Source organism: Jatropha curcas, chromosome 10 (genome assembly GCF_041381405.1).
Source record: "Jatropha curcas cultivar XTBG-Jc1 chromosome 10, XTBG_Jcur_1.0, whole genome shotgun sequence".
NCBI lineage: Eukaryota > Viridiplantae > Streptophyta > Magnoliopsida > Malpighiales > Euphorbiaceae > Jatropha > Jatropha curcas.
The window spans coordinates 2689518-2698714 of NC_143160.1; positions in this window are offsets into that span (position 1 = coordinate 2689518).

A 9197-nucleotide genomic window follows, 5' to 3' on the forward strand; every position below is an offset into this window, starting at 1 on the left:
GACACGTGGAAGTTGGAGAAATGTCATGCGGGAGAGATGTGGATGGTTGATTATGACAGTGACCATTTGGGTCAAAAGGTCTGATTGGTAGCCGTGCAGTTGCTGGCTTTTTCTTGGAAAGTAGATAGTATTTGACAGGTATAAAATACTAACACACTCGGATCAGCAGTTGGCATCTGACCTATCAAATAATGTTATCATTTTTTAATTCCTCTTTATTCACAATTATTTATAAAAATTTAAAAAGCATATTCATAAATAATTTGAAGTTAAAAAAGTAATGATATAGTTATAAGTATAGAATTATTTCTCTGAAACAATATTTATCATGAAAACTATATAAAGTTCACAACTTCAACCTAAGCTAACCTTCAATAAGCAAGATTTTTTTTTGGGTTTTCTAAATAAAAATTCAATTATTTATAGTCATTTGATGATCATATTTACATCAAAATGGTATTGAAAACCACAAAAGAATAAGAAATCATATCAATTTGGTATAAGTTTTAATTCAGCTTCTCCAATTTATTGTCACTAAACTTATACAATAAAATCATCTGCCATAATCAATTTCCATATGGAAAAAAAGTTGTAAATCTGTACATATTTTAGTTTTTGGGAATTAAACTTTTATATCATTATTTTAGACCACAATTTCCCAGGATCCAAGATTATAAAGCCACATGTACTCTTTATGTGCCTAACTTATTATTAATAAAATTGTCACGGTAGTTTAATGTAAGTGGTCTTATTATTGTTAAAATGGGTTAAACTTTCAAATCTATTCTCAATAATAATATAAATTTTAATTCTTCAAAAATATTATATACGAGTCATTCTTATAAATAAAGTATGAAATTGACTGGATACTGTTATTTATATAAGGATTTAGACAAGTGCCATTCATATAAGGAAAATGAAAAATTCACTAAATACGTATCATTTTTATAAAGATTTAAATAAATATTATTCATGTAAGAAAAGCGTACAGCAATTAAACACATATTATTTTTATAAAAATTTAGATAAGTGTCATCCATGGAAGAAAAACGTAGTATGTCATTCATATAAAGAATTAAACAAGTCTTTACAACGGAAACACATATATCGCCCATGTAAGGAAAGTATAAGCCTATGAGGCGAATTTGACAAGCATGGTCTATATAAGAACTAGACTCTGTCTCATCAAACACTAGACATATGCCATCCATGTAAGCAAAATCAAATACGCATAATCCATGTAAGAAAAATGTAAAAAGTATTTGTTATCCATTTAAAGAAATTGCAGAGCCAACCAAAAACATGTCATTCATTTAAAAAATAAAGAAATGAAAATGAAAATGAAAATGAAATTATTGTTTACTCAAAAAGTAAAGTTTAATAAAGTAAAATGGTAAATTATAATTAACTCTATAAAATTCATTTACAAAAGCCCTTAGATCTCCTTTACATGTCAAGATGGATTTTCTCTTTCCAGTTCTCTTCTTTCTAGTCTCCTTAATCCAATTGGTCAGCGAGGATGACGATAAAATAACCTATGACGTTCTTCAAGAGTAAGATTTTCCAATTGATCACATTTCGAAAGGATTAAACAACTACAAATTAAGCAATTTCATGGTTAAATTCTTTGTTTATCTTTCTGAAACTTGCTCGTTCACAATGGATTCTTATAATTTAAATCACTAGTCCACTATTACGAGTATAATCAAGAAAGATAACCTGTCTAATTTGAATGTTATCAAGGTTAACGAAATCTCTTTTGCTAATTTTCCTGAGTAATCTCGATGAGTTTTTTTTTTTTTTTTTTTAATTGATTTGATATATAAAAGAAAATAAAACAGAAGGAGAAATGATTGTGTTTATCTCAAAAAATAAAAATAAAAAATAAAAAATAAAGAGAGAGTATGCGAAAGAGAAGAAGAATAAGAGAAGGGAAGAGATGATAAAAATGATATTAATGCATTTAATTTGGTCAACCATTTTTTAAATTTTTTATTGGTTTAATCTGTTTTTTTTCTTTAAATTTTTGTGAGTCAAGCTATACCAGATTAATCTCTAATTTTTGAATTAATTAATTCAATTTTTAAAACCTTGCTCATGAACACTCATGTTTGGATAATAAAAAATGGTATATTTTTCTTGAAATCTATATGAAATGTTTGAAGAAAGAAATTATTTTGTTCAACTATTAAAACTTTAATAAGCACTTCTTTCCTCCCTTTTGTTAAAATTTATTAATTCATTCATAAGATTTAACCTGATAAATAAAAATGTCTATTCATTAAAAGATGACTGATTTAATATTCTAATATTCTACACTATGATTCTTGAAAAAAAAAATGTATATAATATTTAGGGTTAGAGAATTAATAAAACCTTAAATACTTATTTTTTTAGAGGAATAATTTAATTAGAATTTATTATTAATTTATTATTTTTATATTGTTTCAATTTTTTGTTTTTGCTTTTCTAAATTAATAAAGTTGATGTTTTGGAATCTAACTGCTAAAACGTAAATTTTTTTGGTTTTTCATTTTTTTGAAAATATGTTCCCCGCTTTGAGACGCCAAATAACCCAAAAAAAATTTCAATATTAGAAATTTTTTTAATAACGACATGTAGTTCAGTGGTTTGGAGAATAGTGAAAGCGGAACTGAACGAGTAATTCGTATTTACTAATAGTAGCACGTGATAGCAAGACGACATGCCGCCTGCAAACATTCAGTTGGCCTATTTTCTGTCGCTTATTCCTCATCGCCTTTCTGTTTTGGTTCTTTCTCTTTTCTACTTCTTAATTTTTATCAAGGAAAATTTACAGAATTTCTCCCAAAATTTTCAACGATTAGGAGTTAGTGGCAGTGCTGCTGATATACAGCACGATCCCACACGCTTCAGACCAACAATATGCGCAGGTCAGGGGAAAACAATACACATTTCAATTTTCCGAACCTCTTTAGCATTTATGTTAGATGCTTATGGAAAATGGTAGAGTTCAAGATTTAGGGCCTGTTTGCACCGAATGGAATATTAGGGATTATGGAACTACATATTCTTCACCATTAATAAAAATTGTACCAGAAAATGATAGGACTGTTCTAGATGGCGTCAAATGTGAGTGGTAAAGAAAAAACCATGAATATCAGAAGAAGCTATTAAGATTGAAGAATGTTGTTTCTATTAATAAGAAAAACTGTTATCAGCTCAAAAAAAGTGAGGGTGCAACTGAAGTGGCTGCTATGCTGTGAAGTGTATATCTAAAATAAAGAAAAGGATAATGGTTTACAGTGTTGTGATGTTTATTAGAAAAGTGCATAATTTATACAAGTACAAGTATCAATCTCATCCTATAATTAAGCTATCTTATCCTGCAATTAAGCTATGTCAATCTCATATTTATAGAAAGGATATACAATGACAGATGGTAAAGATAATTACAATTAACTGATTAATATTTTCCTTAATACTCCCCCTCAAGTTGGAGAGTGTATGTTCTGTATTCCCAACTTGCTTCTCAAGAACTGAAATTGTTCACGTCCCAAAGCCTTTGTGAAGATATCTGCTAACTGTAATCGTGTAGGAACATATTGTGGTTTGACCAATCCTGACTGTAACTTCTCTCTAACAATGTGACAATCTATCTCGATGTGTAAATTTCCAAACGAACAATTTCAACGAAATCTTTTTTGTTCGTTCATGAAAAACAGGATTCGCCGCTATATGTAATGCTGCTTGATTATCACAAAACAAAGATGCCGGCCCCGTCTGACTTACTCTTAGATCACGAAGCAAATAATGGATCCAAGTCAACTCAAGGCATGTATTTGCCATAGATCTGTATTCTACTTCTGCCGAAGACCTAGAAACATTAGTTTGTTTCTTTGACTTCCATGAGATCAATGAACTTCCCAGAAATATGCAATAACCTGAAATGGAACGTCGTGTTGTACGACAACCTGCCCAATCTGAGTCACAAAAGGCTGACAATTTCAAATTATTTTCACGCGGCAACAGCAAACCTTGTCCCGGAGTACTTTTAATATACTTTAAAACCCGAATGGCTGCTTCCCAATGTGGTTTTCTTGGTTCATGCATGTATTGAGATAATGTGCGGACAGAATAAACAATATCCGGTCTTGTTACCATTAAATAGATCAATCGACCGATCAATCGTCTATACCTTGTTGGATCATGTAATTTTTCTCCATCTGTGAGCGTTAATTTAACATTTTGTTCCATTGGGAAGCTCTCCGGCCGTGAACCTATATGGCCAGAATCTTCCAAAATATCTAGCGCATATTTGCGTTGGGACATAAAAATACCCTTTTTAGAATGAGAAAATTCTATACCCAAAAAATAACCAAGCTTTCCCAGATCCTTGATTAAAAATTTCTTGAATAAGAATTGTTTAAGGGCCATGATTTCTTGCATACTATTCCCTGTCACAAGGATGTCGTCTACATAAATAAGTACTGCAGTGAAGGATGTATCTTGCTGTTTGGTAAATAAGGAGTAGTCTGCTTTTGACTGTGCAAAACCGGCGGATTCCAATGCCTCAGAAAAGGTAGAAAACCAATTACGGGATGCTTGTTTTAGCCCGTAAAGGGACTTATTGAGCCAACAAACCATGTTCTCCCCCTGTCGGCGTAATCCGGGAGGCAGTTCCATGTAGACAATTTCCTGCAAATTTCCATGTAAAAAAGCATTTTGTACATCCAATTGATGAGTAAACCAATTTCTGGCAGCAGCAATAGTAAGTAAACAACGAAGAGTTGTCATTTTTGTTGTAGGAGAAAAGGTTTCCTTGTAGTCGAGACCTTCTACCTGTGTATATCCTTTTGCAACGAGGCGAGCTTTATATCGCTCAATTGTACCATCAGAATGATATTTTATTTTGTAAACCCACCTGCAGCCGATAGGCTTGTGACCGGGGGGACGAGGAACAAGAGACCAAGTGTTATTGCGCTGTAATGCTTGTAATTCAGCATCCATAGCTGCTTGCCAATGAGGGAATTGGACAGCTTGGGAATAGGTGGTAGGTTCAACCTGGGATGTTATACTGGCTAAAAAGGCACGATGAGATAATGAAAATTGTGAAAGAGATAGATAATGAGACAGAGGATACCTTGTATTTCGACGTGGACTTGTGCGAGGGGATGAATGATTGACTGCAACAGACATGAAGTACTCTTGATGCCAGGCTGGAGGTTGGCGGTCGCGAGTTGAGCGATGAAGATTTTGGAAATTGTCATTCAGTTGAGGTGGTGAAGAGCTGGAAGATTCTGACAAAGGGAAAGATTGTGGTGATGACGAAGTGGAATTAATGGGCAAAGGGCGGTTGTTTTGAGGAGATTGTGGACATGTAGATGGCGCTGGAGATAAAGGAGAATCTTGTGGAGATGTAGATGGCGCTGAATTATGCAGGGGTGGGGATGAATCTGACGTAATATGTGGTTCGGATATCTTGGATTCTGCTTCTGGGAAAATTGGCAATAAAGGAAAATTATGTGCCACAGGATTAGGAGAAGATTGTGATGACTGCATATTATTTGGAGACGCAAAAGGAAAAGTATCCTCTTGGAAGTAGACATCTCTGCTAATAAGGAATTTTTGTGTAGAGAGGTCATATAATTTATAACCTTTTTTGCCATGAGGATATCCCATAAAAACGCACCGAATGGCACGGGGATCAAATTTTCCTTTTGGGTGAACGTTGGTTGCGTAGCACTGGCAACCAAAAATTCGCAAGTGATCAAGTGAGGGTGGCCTTTTGTAGAGCTTTTCATATGGTGATTGATTAGATAAAAGAGGAGTTGGAAGCCGGTTAATTAAATATACGGCTGTAAGAATACATTCCCCCCAGAATTTAAGAGGTACATGTGATTGAAAAAATAAAGAACGTGCCACATTTAGTATGTGACGATGCTTGCGTTCGACTACTCCGTTTTGTTGTGGAGTATAAACGCATGTATTTTGGAACTCGATGCCTTGATTGAGAAGGAAATTTTGTAAAGGCTGAAATTCACTCCCATTATTTGTGCGAATGATTTTAACGGAAGTGTTAAACTGTGTTTTTGTAAACTGAATAAATTTGATGAGTAAGTCGGATGTTTCTGATTTTTGTTTCATAAGAAAAACCCAAGTACAACGAGTAAAATCGTCAACTATGGTGAGAAAAAAACGTGCCCCAGAATGCGAAGGAACTTTATGAGGTCCCCATATATCGCAGTGTAATAATTCGAATGGAATTTTAGTTGTGATAGAACTAATTGGAAAAGGCAATCTCGTTTGTTTTGCAAGAGGACAAATACTACAATTATTGTGAAATGAGACTGTTTCTTTATTAATTGGTAATGAAGAGGAAAGTAATTTGAAGTGAGAAAAAGAAACATGTCCGAGGCGTGAATGCCATAAATCAGGACTATTTGAGACTTGGAAGGAAGCTGGAGAAATGGAATCCCGCATCATGTAATAGAGTCCCCCATGTTGTTTACCCCAGCCAATCATCTTCCCCGTCGTTAAGTCTTGCAAAATACATGAGTCAGGAAAAAAGGTGACAGAACAATTAAGATCTTTTGTAATTTTGCTGGCTGATATTAAGTTTAAGCGAAAAGTGGGTACGCATAGGACATTTTTGAGTGTTATATCCCGATTGAAAACCATGTTGCCAGTGTGTGTAATCGGCGCAGATGTGCCATTTGGTAAATTTACTGTGTGAGAGAAAGATGGTTGACGTTTTGACAAGAGGGAAGGGTGCGATGTCATGTGATCGGTGGCACCACTATCTAAAATCCAAGAATTGGTAAAAATAGAATTGACATGAGATATGAATGTTGAAAACAAACCTGCTGCGTTTGCAAAAATATCACTATTACCAGAAGAGGAATTCCGATTCATGGTAGATAATGCTTTGGCCAATTGTTGAAGATATTCAGGCGAAAAACCCATGAGGGAATTGTCATCATTCATGCTCGAATTTTTTGCCATATTTGCCGCAGATTGTGGCTTGCTTCGTGAACCTCGATTCTGTTGCGGTGGTCCACCTTTGTTGTTTTTCAGCCTACAGCGATCCTCCGTGTGTCCGCCTTTGTCACAGAATTTGCAGTAATATTTCAAAGTTCTGCATTCTTCAATTGTGTGACCAGAACGATGGCAATGATCACACGTTTTGTTATTTTTGATCCCGGATGCCTTGCTCTGGATATTCGCGGCAATGGTGAAGCTCTCAGTGGGTTCTGATGACAATTGTCTCTGTGTCTCCTCTTGAATTACCAGGGAATACGCCTGTCGTACATTGGGTAATGGTGTCATCATGAGGATATTTGACCTTACCCCTTTATATGATTCATTCAGACCCATAAGAAACTGCATCAACCTGTCCTCCTGAAGTTGTTCCTGATGTGCCTTGGCATGATTACAAGTGTAGGGATCTCGATAATTTTCGAGTTCATCCCATAAAGCTTTGAGTTTGGTATAATATGAGGCCACGGACATAGAGCCTTGTGAGATTGTTGCAATAGATTTCTGAATTTGGAATATTGCCGGTGCATTCTTTTGGGAAAATTGATCTTTGAAGTCTGTCCAAACTTGGTATGCTGTTTTGGCATGAATGACACCTTCTGCCAGGTCTGATTCAACAGAATGAGTAAGCCAAGAAAGTATTAGGCTGTTGCATTGATTCCACAATGCGAGTTCCGTTGGTTTTTCTTCTTGGGACGGGGCTTCTAGCGACCCATCGATGAACCCTAACTTGTTCTTCGCAGTAAGAGCGTGAATCATAGCCTTACTCCATGATCGATAATTTTCTCCATTTAATTTAACTGGTACGAGCATGTGACCAGGTTGATCTGAATGATGAACGTAATATGAATGCGAAGGATCCATATTACCAGCCTTTGATGATTCCATGTTACGGGCTTTTGGTGATTCGTCGCCCATTGTTGACTATGGAAAAGGAAAGAAAACAGAAGCTTCAAGAGCACCAGGAAAGTTGCTCTGATACCATCTAAAATAAAGAAAAGGATAATGGTTTACAGTGTTGTGATGTTTATTAGAAAAGTGCATAATTTATACAAGTACAAGTATCAATCTCATCCTATAATTAAGCTATCTCATCCTGTAATTAAGCTATGTCAATCTCATATTTATAGAAAGGATATACAATGACAGATGGTAAAGATAATTACAATTAACTGATTAATATTTTCCTTAATATATATCCAAAAGCATCTGCACTTGCTTTCCATCTCAATCCAAGTGAATGGATCTCATTCTGAGTGTTAGAACATCATTGACCTGGGAAATTCTATTGGGCAAATAATGACAACTGCTATGTAGATAGGTGCTTTAGAAGTTTCCTTCTTCCCCTTGCCGTTTTGTACAAGTAGAATTTGATAATTAAAGTCCCATTTAGCTTGAGAGCAAAAGACATGAATTGTAACATTTAGGCGTAACATAACGGAGATGATCATGTGTAATGTCAAAGACTTCAAATTCTCTAGAAGATGAAATGATGATCATTTAGGAGAACTTAGTTATTTGTTGTCTTGTTATTAATGAGAAAGAAGCTTGAAAAAACAGGATCTCTTTGATGTAATTAAAAGTTTCCTTTTCTAAAATATATTTTTGAAATTGATGTTGAGAATGCAATTATGAAAAAATTGTTCTTGAATCATTCAGTTCCGTGCTCTGGATAAACATGAATGTGAAATAGATAGCCTTTGTTTTACATGCACATACAAAAGAAAATAATTAATCTTTATTATAGCAGGATCATTGACCATATATTTGATGATTATTATTGTTTGGTTGAATGGTTTACAAACAGCAGAGTAACCCTGAGGTCTCATACTGAATTTTGTGTAACTTGAACTGCATTTTCATATAGAAGAATGTAGAAGACCATTATGAACTAGAGTAGTTGGAAAAGAGGCACAAATCTTTGAAAGTCCTCTGTGTCACTGTATTAAGAGAATGTAAAAGTCAGTTGTGGAGTACCTTAGCTTGCATATAGAAGAATGCATTTGCTATCCTGATAATATTGAATGTCCACCTAGAGTACCTTTTGTTTATAACACTTAATGCTTAGGTTATATCTATTCCGAGTACAGTCAGGCCAAAAGTTGGGCATGTGTATGCATGCAAATTACAGAACTAGTTGAAGTGAAAGTTTGAACTGTTCTATTATCTGGGGATGGATC